The following is a 14212-nucleotide window of genomic DNA, read 5'->3' as shown; positions in this document are numbered from 1 at the left end:
AGCAAAGAACAGGATGATTTAAAACATTGTGAGCTTGACCAGAAAGGAAGCTACAATAAAACTGTGGACTACCAAGATGGAGCTGAGGCAATCTCAATTTTTGAGAAGAAACAGGAGAATATAAAAGATGACCTGGGTATCCCAAGCAGCAGTGGGTCTGCACACTTTGCAGTCTCAAAACTGTGGAAGTGAAAGACTTTGCTTGGAGAGAAAGCTGTGAAACACCATGGACCAGAATGGCAGCAGGGGCCACATGAGGTTCCAAAGTGGCTACAGTGAGGGAAGGAGGCAGGCTCCTCTCCTTTTTCCTTTTTGCTCTTGCTGCTTTGGGAATCTGCCTCAACCACCTTGAACAGCTAACTGCTGTTCAGCCATGCTACCCTGCCTTGGAAACAGCTGATTATGATCTGAAACCTCCAAAAACTGTAAGCTAAATAAACCTTTCCTTCCTTCATTCTGGGTGTCAGGTATTTTGTCTCAGCAATGAGAGAAAAGTAACCAAGAAAGCTATAAACTAATAAGGAAACTAGTTCATTGATGCGTATTATAAAACATAATTCAATTCCTCCCCAAATCCTCACCTATGAGTCCATGAGGATGTGGGGTGAATATGGGGATAAATCAGAATTTTGGAGCATTATTGATATATTTAAAATTCAGTTTGATGCATTTTGACATATGTATACCCCTGAATCAATCATCACAGTTGAAAAACTGAACATCTGTCATCTTTAATCCCCTCCCCTGAATTTACCTACTTCCTTCTCCTATCAATTATTGACTATATTCTCCCACCATAGGTTAGGGTACATTTACTGGAATTTTTAATAAAATGAGTCATACAGTATGTACTCATTCTGACTGTTTCTTTTATCCAGTATAGGTTTTTGAGATTCATTCATAGTACTGTATATATCTTAATCTTTTCTTTTAACTGATGAGCAATACCACTGTAGGGATAAACCACAATTAGTTTATCCATTTACCTGTTGATGGTTATTTTTAATATTTTTTAATTTTTGGCTATTAAGAATAAAGTATTATAAATATTTGGGTAAAAGTCTGTATAGCTATATACTTTTATCTGGTTGGACAAAGGTATACTAGATGGATCACATAGTTAACACATATTGTTTTTTAATACATATTTTTAAGAAGCTTTTCCAAAGTGGTTGTACTATTCTACATCTCCACTAGCAGTGTATGAAAGGTCCAAGTGTTTCACACATCCAACAATATTTGGCATGTCAATCAAGTTCAGTCAGATTCATAGGTGGGATAGTATTTTACTCATTTGCGTGTGTGTGTGTGTGTGTTTTAGTTTTCTTTTATTTTGTGGTACTAGAGATTGAACCTGGGTATTCACTCTGAGCTCTTTTTTTTTTTATATTTGAAACTATAGTACACAAAGGTGGTCTTTGGGAGCCAGGAATCTTCAAAGACCTCCTGTCCACCACACCTGCTCATGCTCCCTGCTGCCACAGGAATATCTGATTTCCTCACCTTCATCTCCACAAAAAGTGAGGAAATCAGAGGAGTCTAACTCAGAGACGAAGGTCCCTGCAGAGAACACGGAATTCAGGTTCAGTACAAAAAGAGGAAGTTAGAAGCGAAGTAATGGGAGGCAAACATTTATTCATGATGTTGGGAATGCAAGGAACAGATGTCAAGCCACAAGACACTTTTCACAACAGGGGGAATTTCACCAAGTTTTCCAAGGCAGGGCCTAGGATCTGTTCATAAAATAATTGTTTCACTGATTGTTGTCATCTAAGCCAATCAGTGTCTTAGCATTTGTTTCTGGGTTAAGGAAGAGGGCAGAGGTCTAAGGGGTCACAGCAAGTAGATGTTATAGTTTCACAAGGGTTTACTTCCTCAAGTACACAATGTATGATAAGCTTGTAGTAAATGCACAACCATCAAACCACCCAATTCATGACTTATTTCAGCCCTACCTACATCTCTCTCTTACTGTTCCTACAAAACAACACACACTAAATTGCCCTGGCTGGACCCAAACTTTCAGCGTTCCTGCCTCAATCATCCAGAGTGTTGGGATCTCAAGCATGCTGGGGTCCCCATGATGCCCAGCTTACTCATGGTTTAACTAAAATTTCCCTAAGTAATAATGATGCTGAACATCTTTTATTTGCTTATCCCCTATCCATATATCTTCTTTTGTGAAGTATCAAAATCTTTTGCTCATTTTTTTAAATTGGGTTGTTTCTTATTAATATATTTCAAGAATTCTTTAAATATGTCAGATATAAATGTATTCATAGGTATTTGATTTACAAATATTCTCTTCCAGTCTGTGGTTTATCTTTTAATTTTCATACAAAAGTTCTGAGTTTTAATAAAGTTCAACTTATGATTTTATTATGGATTGTGCTTTTGTCGAACACAAAATCCCCAAAATTTTCTATTGTTTTATAGTTTTGAGTTTCATACTTAAAATCTGTGGTTCATTTTGAGCTCACATTCATCTGTGGACTGAATTATGATTTTTTTTTTTTTTTTGGTTTGTTGTTGTTGTTGTTTTGGTACCAGGGATTGAACTCATAACCTCACGCTTGCCAGGCAGGTGCTTACACCGCTGAGCTAACTCCCTGGCCTGAGTTACAAATTTTGACTGTAAATCCTGATTTGGAAACTTAACTGGATTAAGAAATACCCAGTAAAGCACAGTACTTTGTATGACTGGGCGGGTTGTAGAGGTCTGGTCTTGGATACTTTAAATGGACCCTTGCCTGTTCATATCAGCACAGTTTTCTGGCTCTGTTTACTGGCCACTGTGAACTTAGCAACTTTGGTCTCCAACTCCTTTACTGCCTTGATGTCTTCAACCAGGGACTGAATTGTGAGCCAAATAAACCTCTCCTCTTTTCAAACTATGGATGCTGGGGATTGTGTCTAGCAGGAGAAAAGCTGACTAAAACATGGACTGTAATTCATTTTGTTGCATATGAATATACCATTGTTCCAGCACAATTTGTTAGAAAAAATATCCTTCAAATTGTCATTTTCAAAATCCTATTAACAAAATACATGTCTACTTCTTGAATCTCTATTTCTGTTCCATTGATCTATTTGTCTATCCTGCTATTAGAACCAAAGTCTGTGATTACTATAGCCTTTAAGTAATTCTTGATATCAAGTAGTACTATTTCTACAATTTTGCCCTCCACTTTCAAAGTACTTTAGGCTATTAAACAACATAGCTTGCTGAAATTTTGGTGGTGTTGTATGAAATCTATAGACCAATTTAGGGAGAATTGATACCTTTGTAATATTGAGTCATTTTAACCATGAAATGGTATCTCTCTCCATTTACTTATATAATTTTAAATTTCTCTCAGCAATGCTTTGTAGTTTTCAGTATACAGGTCTTAAATTTTTACCAAATTTATCCCTAAATATTTAATTCATCTTAAATATTTAATGTTGCTGCAAATCATCTTGGTGTTTGTTTCATTTCCAACTGTTGGTTGCTGGTACAGTTTCTTTCTTTGATTTCCACTTAAAGGAATATTTTACAAAGCCAGGCCATCTTTTATAATACTAGTTTTAATGATTATCCTACATCAGGAAACAGCCCAGTCCAATAAAATGCAGCTGAGCCCAGTCACAGGGTATAGATCATGCTCCTTGCCCACCTCAGGATCAACCTAGGGTCACTGATCCTCAATACAGATGGCACTTGATTAACTTAATTCATGCAAAGGCTAAAATAATCAGTAAAAAGATTTCATCCAGTTATTCATGTTGTGCTTTTACATTTGCAGCAAAAAGAAATCTCCATGACTGTGGAAGAGGAAGAGCAAAAATAATCTTACACTAAAAGTCAAGAATTTATTTCTGCTGGCATCCCTAAACACTACCATATGGTCCTAGGGGCCAGAATGCTACAAATTCCACCTACTACAGGCAAGTCTCAATTCCTAGGAGACCATATGTCTAATGATGTATCCTAGCCCTTTAATTTCCACGTTGGTCTGTCAACAACTCTGCTTTTCACTGTTCTGGTGAGCACAGAAGGCAGTACAGTTCCAGGGACACTTGGAGTAAATAATAGACATCTCTCCGATGAAGGCCTATCTTTGAGGAGAGTTAGAATTTTTTGATTCAGCCACCACCTACTAAAAAGCACACTGAGCCACAACTATTTTAAAGAAAAGCATTTAAAAGCCCAATTACAATGTTTTCACATCATTCTCTATTGGTTGCTATTGTCTTTTATTTTCTTCCATTCATTCATTCAACATGCATATTCAATGTACATCCATGAGAAACTGAAAGTAGTTTCATGGGGTCGCAGCACCATGGTGACAATAAGGATAAGAAGAAACGCCAGGATTTATGGCACAGGATTCACAGGTAAGGGAAAGACACGCTCTTACAAAGTAAGTTATTCAGCACCATGGTTTGTTAAATATCAGATATGTTTCAATATCTGTTATTTTATAGTTCAGGAAAGGATAACTACATCAAGAAGCAATGAAGATGGCTTCACAGGATCATGTAGAAGGATGCGATCTGGTTTTGTTAGAAGAAACAGGACACGAAAAAGAGTTCTTCTTTTGCCTATCTATTTTTCCTTAGTGTATTATTTTAGTAAAAGGAAACTGGAAAAGAATATCTGGTAGAGGAGTATGGCAGATTCTATTTTCCAAAGAAGGCCACAGCGTCCATTAGGAAACAGAATCTAGCATTTGTAATTTTGGCCAAGCATGGCAGACATAACTCTATTATTTTAGTCTTTTGTTGTTGTCCTTTCTATAACAGAATATCTGAGAGAAGGTGACTCATAAAAAATAGAGGGTCTTTTGGATCTTGGTTCTGAAGGCTGGGTTTCCAACTCCAAGTTCAGGTGGCCACATCTTGCGATAGCCTCATACTGAGACATAACATCTGCAGAAGAGACGAAACACAAGGGGCAGCTCACCTGTCATGACAACCTGCTATGATGACTCAGACTTGAGAGAAAGTCGTTAATCCCTCTTAGCCTAATCACCTCATAAAGATGCCCACCTCCTGACACTACTAGAATACCAATGAAATTTCAACATAAACTTTATAGGGGGAAAGTTTTATTCAACCAATAGCAACTGACCTGCAAGGCCAGACCTAAAATTGTTTCATCTCTTTTAACCTATGCAGAAGCCCTGAGCTACCAAGTTAACACCTCCACCATCCTGAGAATGCCACGCTGTACAAAACCCAACCTGGCACATGCAGAGATCACATAGGGAAATCCTAAAACTGCACAGAGAAAGAAAAATGCCTGGCCAGTCCCCACACTTTCCAGCTCCAGCCACCTTCTGATTACAGATGCATGTGAGAACTTCATCCAGAACTGCCCAGTTGAACTCAACAAATTACCATCCACAGGAACCATGAAAGGTGAAATAATCATTGTTGTTTAAGGCACTACATGTTTGTTACACAACAATAGATAACCAAAAAGGGCGGGGGAGGGGTGCAGCATGGATAAGAAGTCACACAACTCTTTTCATTTTTCTCATTTCCCATCAGCTGGATGTGGTGAAACCAGTTAAACAAGGGCTAATCGGGACATAGAGAAAAACCTTGGGTTAGAGGAAACCCAAAGGGAGGAGTCCAGACAGGTAAGAAGATAGCAGATGACCGGACCCTAGTGGCAAAGACAAGACAACTGAAACCGTGCTGCTAAACTGAGACTCAAAGCAGAAAATCACACACAGGGACAAAGACTGGAACCTCATCAGTGAAATCTGGTGACACGAAATAAACAGAAAGTGAAGCATGAGCAGGAATACTAAATGCAATTTAAGACTGAGTTGTGAAGCTTTGGCCGCAGTATTCATATCAGTGAGGGAATCCAGAAATTCTCAGGGCCTGAAGTGGAACAGGTCCTATGATTCCATCTGCATGGATTGGGTTACTTTGTCCTCTGCCACCCCTAAAAACTGCTTCTACCCCATTTACACGCCCTTTAGTAAAAGAGAATGAGAGGACCACAATGGCCACATAAATCAAAGAAACAAAGTAGAGGAGATCATGGGTGCTATCCTGAAATAATCCACTGAAAAATAAATTAAAAACCTACCCCTACTTTGTCAGCATATGCCAAAAACATGCCTGAAAATACTTTAGCAGACAGAGTAGCACATAAACACCCACATGACAGAAGAATGACCTGCTCCAACCACGTTTACAGTTGCCATATCCATGTCAGCACAGCGTTCTCAGTTCAACTATCCATGCTCTACTGTCTAATCAAGCAGCAAATCAGCTGGAGAATTCCAAGCAGCTGGTTTCTAAAAAATCATATTTGATAAAATGAAGAAATGCTTCCAATATGTTTTAGTTTAAAGCAAGTTCCATAGTACAAAAGCGGCTGCCGACAAGGACACCAAGCTGTCAGTGGTAGATGCAAAACATCCCAGCATTCTGGGGGCCCTAGGCAGGGGGATCACTGTGAACTCACAGACAGAACTACATAAAGTCTTGGGGAAAAAATTCCTTAAAGACTAGATCTGTGTCTTTAAACACATCTGTGACAATACAATTCCTTATACCATCAAGGACTCAAGAAATGTCAGATAAGTAAATTGTGTATTTAATTTTTAGTGAGGGCTTACTACATGCCAGATATGTTCTTAAATTCCTGCCACAGGTAAATCTATTTTTCCTCCACACAATTTTCAGAAACAGATACTATTATCATCTTTGTTTGAATAGGTAAAAACAAGGTCAGAGTGATTAAGAAACTAGAATAGTAGTGCTGGGACAGGTAGGGATGGGTAGCTCCATGAAACTCTGCATCCTAGAAAAAGTAGCAAAACACTAAAATTTATTTTTGTCTTTACCAAGCCTTTGTCAATACACCCTCAAGAAAAAAATGTCCTTGATTATATCTCACAATTAGTGGTAACAAGTCTTCCAGAACTAAGGGCCAGGAGAAAGATGCCAAAGATTCAATTCAACAATTAAGGGAGAGAAGGGTGGTATCCTAGATCTAAGACGCCCTCTCTAACAGCATTCATTTGTTTGATGGCCAAGGAAAATAAAGACAACAAAAGGAAAAAAAGACGAAAGCAAATTTGTCATTATGTAATTCAGACTCATTTTACAGGATATAAGGCTATCAGTGAAAACATTTTAAATACATTGTGCTGGGATCTTCTACTTCTGGATTCTTTTGCTCTCTCCCACTTAACTCTGCACATTTCTTTCTGCAGCTAATACCAGGGCATAATTTTTTATAAAGTAATTTAGGTTTAGGTCTGTTATGGAAAATCTTACCATCGAGAATTAAGATGAATGAGAACTGAGAAAAAGCTGATCACAGCCTTCAAAAGAGATTCTGCCTCCCGCGGTTTCTCAGCTGTTTCTAACCTCAGTGCAGACCCTCGCTCTGCAGCGGGATTAATGACACATGCACATTTGCCACTTGAGTTGGGGACTGTGCCAGTGAATTGGTACTGCCCTCCTACACCTCCGCCTTCTCTGACAGCCCTGGGAATTTGGACTGATTTGGAGTAGGTGGTGGGAGAGTGGGAGGTGTTAAGCAAAATCCCCCTCCTCCAACTCATGCATGGAGCAGCTGCATGCAAATGCCAGGCGCTGTCTGTACTGTCCACTGCCAGAGCATATGGAGCATCTCGAGGTGTTTTAATTCATCTCTCCCTTCATTCTCACACTCGGAAGGAAGCACGAAGGTTAGATAAAATTGCTGCTTAATAAGGAGTTACTGTGTGTGTAATTGCTCCCAGAGTGCTTTTAGAGTGATAGTCCGCTGGTAGGAGCCAAGCTTGCTATAAAGAATCTCGCTAAACTGCCCAGGACTGTAATTCCATTCATTCACGGTTATTTGAGTAACACACCAAAGATTAAAGAGCGTCATTTACTAAAATCCTTTTCCTCCCACCTCATCTCAAACAGGTCAGCAAATTCAGAAATTCAATGTTTCCCTCTTTGAGTTGCAGAATACTCAGGTCCTAAAATCAGTGCTGAAGTGACTCTAGAAGCCTCCTTCTCACAGCAGAATTTACTAGCCAGTGTATGTGATTTTCCCCAGGGTTGTACCCAAGAACGTTGCACTGTGAAATTTTTTTTAGCACTTAAGGGATCTTAGGAATCATAATTGCATTCACTGCCCTGTTTTGTAAACCAAATCAATCAGCCAGCTCTACTGAGCACTAAAGTGTTGCTCTTCCCATTTCCTCCTGGGACACATGCCTGGCCTCACCTGATGTATAAAAGGGGACTCACCAGGGGTGGACACAGTGTGACTTTGGAGGTAGGCTCAGCCCAAGGTCTTACTGGTATTCTTGTTTCTCTTTATGGAAACCTTGCCAATATTCCATTGTCCTAGATTTATGTGAGGTTTTCCCCATAACCGCTCACCTGTTGGCTTTCTAGGTTTTGCCTTCAATACTAGGGCCAGGTGTGTCAGTAGAGAACTTCAGGGCTCCTCAGTTTCCTGTGGATGCCCCGGAGGGCAAACCAGCTCTCCACTAGAATCCCTGAACTTCATTTCCCAGCTAATATGGCGGCCCCATAGAGACTCACTTGCAGTGCTGCCCTCCTGAAAGTGTGGACACATTCACTTGTGTTCCCTCACATCTGGCCCTGTGATTCTCACTTCCTCTGGAAAGGCTCCTAGTTGGACATGTTCAGGTCTCTTGCTTCAATGCCACTTTGAATCTATGATTTAAAAACCTGTGTGATTAGAAAATCAGAAAAGGCCTGGCATCTTCTGGGTATTTTACATTTCCAGGTGAGAGGCCCAGAAGAAGCCATGGCATTTTTGTGGGCTCTAGGAGGTCAGATGGGATTAAGGAGATAAGATCTACTCTACCCAACAATCCCTATGCAGTCTTCCAAGTGTTTTGTTGTTGTTCTGTTTTGTTTGGCTTTAGTTTTGGTTTTGTCGCTTTTGCCTCCCACACCCATGATTCTAAAGTTCATTACCTTCTGTTGAGGCCCTCTGTTTGGTTGCTATAGTTGAACTACTCATGTGGGGCAGTAAAAAGCACTCATTTCTACCATAATTCACTTTTCATACCCCTAGGAAGAGTTTGGCTTTGGGGTGGTCCTGAGGCAGCATGCTTCAAACAGCCTCAGTTCAAAGGAAATAACATCATCATTTCTCTTGTACTCTTTGTGAATTATTTGCATACATCTTTACCTCTTTTTTGTTACTCAGGGTGACTAAGATACCAGCCTTCAGTATGAAAGTCTATTAGGGGCTCACTGGGGACCGCCTCTCCTGGCCACTTCTTTCTGGTTGATATGAATAGTGGCTAGAATGGCTAGGCAGTCCAGTTTGTTGAATAAAGAATAGTCAACTATTTAGAGTGTATTGGTCAATTTCTGTTGTTATAATGAAATAACTGAGAAACTCAGGTCCTAAAATCAGTGCTGAAGCGACTCTAGAAGCCTCCTTCTATGCAGAAAAGAGCTTTGTTTAGCTCACAGTTTGGGAACTGGAAGTTCAAGATCTGATAGCCCAATTGATTTGGCCTCTGGTTAGGACCTCAAGACATAATCACCGAAGTGAGAACTCATGCAGGAGAAACAGATCACACGGTGAAGCATGAAACAGAGACTCAGGGTCTGGACTCAGGCTTTTATAGAAACTTGATCTTAACAACTCACTCAGGGAGACCATTGCCCTTCTGAGGACAGTGCCTCAATGACCTAAGGACCTCCCACTGGACTCTACTTAAAGATTGCACACCACCTCCCAATATGGCAACACTGGGGACCAAGCTCCCAACATATGAACACTGTAAAGGGTTGACAACATCTGAAAAACAGCACAGGAATAACTATTATTTTTTCAATCACAGGGACTGCAGAATAAATGCTTTCATCACTTTCCCATTGCTGAGACAAAATACCTGACACTCAAAGGAGGAAAGGCTTACTGTAGCTCTCAGTCTGTAGAAGTCTCAGTTTATAGTTGGCTGGCTCCAAGACACAGTGGCATGGCAGACAAGCATCACAGAGGAAAGACAGTTATGGCATCCAGAAGGCAGCAAAGTAAGCAGCAAACAACAAAGAACAAGCAATGATGCTCTTTTGTCTCTTATATTCTGTCCAGGCTTCCACCTGTAGGGCGGGTGATAGTCACACCCAGAGGGAGGCAGCCTTCAATCTAGAATTTAGTCATGAATCAGTCCTAGCATCATATCCTTGATCCCAGCATCACACACCCTAGATCCATCTGCCTCTGAAAGGCCTATAGTGGGATGAGACTTTGGAGGGACATCTAGATACAACTCATAATAATAAACTATGGGATTCAAGAGGACAAAGTCAAAATAGTCTGGCAATCTGGCTTATATCGTTCATTGATTGCCTTTACAATATGGATAATTAAATGCTATCCATAGGTTCAGAGTTATAAAGGAAAAAATGATAAATAATGGACAATTGGAAAGGTTAGCCTATGAGTCTAAAAGTGAGGATTAATGTGTCATATATTACATGTGGCTCTCTCAATATAATGAAGGTTTTTTTAAAAATCCCATCATAATGTACATACTCTTTCATAAATCATGCTGTATGACACATAGCTAACTTCTCATGTTATAAAATAGTCCATAAATTTTTTTTAAATTTTCTTTAAAAGGAAAAAGAATAAAAACAAAACAAAAGGGTACAAGGGTAAGGGTACAAGTAATACAGAACTACAAAAAAAAAAAATAGTAAGAAATCACCAGTTAATAGATTACACATTATCATCTTAGAGATAGTTGCTCAAGTCACAGTATCAAAGCATACAAAGTGGACATTCAAACAGTGAGACTGCAAACAGTTGTGTTCAATGATCCAACCAAAAACATTAATATGGTCATCTATTTAACACCCCTAAACACACTTGCAGTTGTATCCTTTAGAGCACTTTTTTTTCCCCTCTCTTTTTTACAACAAAATTTACACATTTTCGGTTTTATTACTCCTTAGTTCTTATTACTTTTTTTTTTTTTTGTCTTTTTCCTTTTCATCAGTACCAGGGATCGAACTCACGACTGCCTGCTTGCAAGGCAGGCGCGTATGCCGCTGAGCTAAATCCCCAGCCCCATTACTTTTTTTTTTTGGAAGAGAATAAAGTCAAACATGGCAAAACAAAGCTGTCAGTCAAAACCAAGGATAGACATAGCACATGATGTAAAAACAGAGTACAAGGTTATCAACAATGGTTACCATAATGCCTCATGCTTCCTTAAGAAGAATTGTCCATCTCATTAGGTATTATAAAGTTGAACAAAACAGTAGAGAACAAGACCAATAAAACCTAAACCTTGGAAACATTACAGGACTTCCAAAGAAGATAATAGTCAAACCAGAATGGGCATCATAGTGAATCTTATTGCCTTCAAAGTAGTTGCCTATACCCTCAAACTTGATACTATCATACAGAACGGAACAGAGTCTGAATCAGTCAAAACAAGATAGTGGGAGTATTACAGGACTTCAAATCAAGTTAATAGGAAATCAAAAAGAGTTACTATTATATATCCTGCTATTTTTTTATTTTTCCCCTTAATTAAAAAAATCATAAAAAATAACTAAATAATTTTTTAACGAATAAGGGAGAGATTGAGATAAAAGAGGACATAACATAACAATACAGGTCAAAGCATGAAAATAGTCCATAAATTTTACATGCATATATAGTTATCCAAAGTAGACATTACCATAATTCATTTAATCTCTCTCTGGAGGACCACTTTGACTTCCATATTCTCCATTGTAAACAATGCTCTGTGGAACATCTTGTCGATAAATCTTCATTCTCATGCTCAATTAGCTCCTTAGGGAAAATTCCTAGGAGTATAACTGGCAATGACATATTTATTTTTAGAGATTTGGGTAAAAGACAAAAAGTGATAATGTTCACAGAATGATTGTGAGTATTATAACTCTGCTCTTCTAAACTCTTTTGATTACAAGCAATAGAAATCTACTCAAAGTAGCTCAGGTAAAAACAGAAAGTAGAGGGTAATTATAATATTAGAGCAACTTCACAAAATTTGGGAAGAAATGAACAACCAAGACATCTATATGACTTTTCTCGTTTGTGCATCTGAGTCCACTCCCTCCACTTTTTCTCCCCTCGCTTCCTCTGGCTACTCATCTTAAGCCCAGTCTAGCAGTGCTGAACTCAGCTCACGTGATCTGTCTTATCTACTTCAGTACTGCCTTCATTATAACTTCCCTGAGCCAGTATCTGAGTTGCCGTGCTTCTCTTACTTGGGCAGCATAGGGATGTGGCCAGCCAACAGAGTGGCCACTTTGTCTCGGGGTCCATCTCCAATTCTATCAGCAGGAACAAAGAGCAAAGGCAGGGGCTTATTTATTATCTAGAAAGCTCCAAGGGTGAGGCAGACTATGAAACATATCTAGCCCTTTTGTACTCCTAATAATTTAGATACTCCTTAGTATTAGGGACATTGCTTTATTCCTTTTTATACTTGGCACCTAGCCCAGAGGATGGTACTTAGTAGATATTAAGCAATTATCTGGTGAACAGCTGAATGGAGTGTGTGTTAGACTGAATCTCCACTGAACTCTAAGATACCATGGCACAGATGCAAACATCGCTGTAGTTAGAAAGACATATAACAGTAAGTGTTGACAAGGATGTAGAAAAACTAGGACCCTTACACAGTCCTGGCAAAAAGATGAATGGTGCATTCTCTTTGAGAAACAGTTTGGAAGTTTCTTAAAATGTTACGTATAAATTTACTAGGTGGCGCAGCAACATCACTCCTAGGTGTCTTCTAAGAGCACTGAGAGCATATGTCCACATGATGGTTTTCCCATAAATGTACTTACAGCATTGTTCATGACAGCTTACAAAGTAGAAACAACCCACGCATCCTTCGGCTGGTAAATGGATAAACTAAATGACATTTTTCACACAGTGGAATACTATAAAAATGAGCTAGATATTGCTGAGTGCTACAATGTGGGTAAACCCCTAAATACGTTATCTCAAATGAAAGAAGCCAAATACACAAGACCACAAATTATATGGTTGCATTGATATGAAATGATCATAAATGGCAAATCTATAGAAACTGAAAGGAGATTAATGGTCTCCTGAGGGTGGGGTGTGAAAAAAGGAGGTGACAGCAGATAAGCATTTCTTTTGGAAGTGATGAAAATACTTAAAAATTAAGTTATTGTGATATTTCACAACTCTAAAAGTTACTTAAAAATCATTGAATTATATACTTAAGGTAAATTCTATTACTTGTCAATTAGACCTTGATAAAACTTAAAAATCTGGGACCAAAATGACCATGTATCTTATTTTAGACCATCAAAATCTCCTAGGTGATACTAAATTTTGTTTTCTTCTGTTTTCTGAATAGATTTACACCCCATCCACTATAATTTCAAATTCTCTGTGAAGTCTAGCTTCTGTTAAAATAATCAGAGTGATCAACCTATTTATTTTGAGATACAAAGAGCAGCAGAATTATATCCATGTAATATCACCAGCTGAAGCTAAAATAGTGTTGATGGTTGTAGCATATTTTTCATCTTCATGCCCTGGATGCCCAGTAAAGACATTCCCACAATAAGTACATTCTACTTATCTCAGGAGGTATTGCATACTGTTATGATATGGACCATTTGCTTGCCTAAGAAAATAAAGCCAGCTGGTCATTTGAGGCATTCATAAAACTGTAATATAATTGTACAATATAGAATGCACATCTCTTCACAGAGAGTGTTTAATGTTAGATTCTTCACCAACATATACCGTGATGGCTCTGTAATCTCTTTAACATAGATTCTCTTCCCATGTGGATGGGTTAAGGCTGGAGATGATATAAAGATACAGAAAAACTATAATTCTTATCTGCCACCAATGTGGCTTCCTCTTGCCGAGTAGATATGGCAAGATGATGTTAAGGAATTGGCCATATTACAATTAGATTTATGTCATAGTCTTCTAATCCAAAATATTTACTTGTAGATATTCAAGTGACCACTGCTCCAACCTTGCCATTTACATGATGGCTTGAATCCAAAGTCTGAAATAAGAAATTACCTATCTGCCCTCCCTTCTCACTCTTTCCCAGAAAAACTTTACTCAAAAACTTTTTTTTTATTTAAGCTTTTCCCCAGACTCCTAGATGGACCATAAATTGTACCCAAGTAAATTTTTTTAAAAAGTGACTTTCTTATCTCTTTTTCAAAA

This window comes from Cavia porcellus, unplaced genomic scaffold, assembly GCF_034190915.1.
Source record: "Cavia porcellus strain 051 isolate PalLab524CR breed Dunkin Hartley unplaced genomic scaffold, mCavPor4.1 scaffold_10, whole genome shotgun sequence".
Lineage (NCBI taxonomy): Eukaryota > Metazoa > Chordata > Mammalia > Rodentia > Caviidae > Cavia > Cavia porcellus.
Note: the sequence above shows the minus strand (reverse complement) of the source record.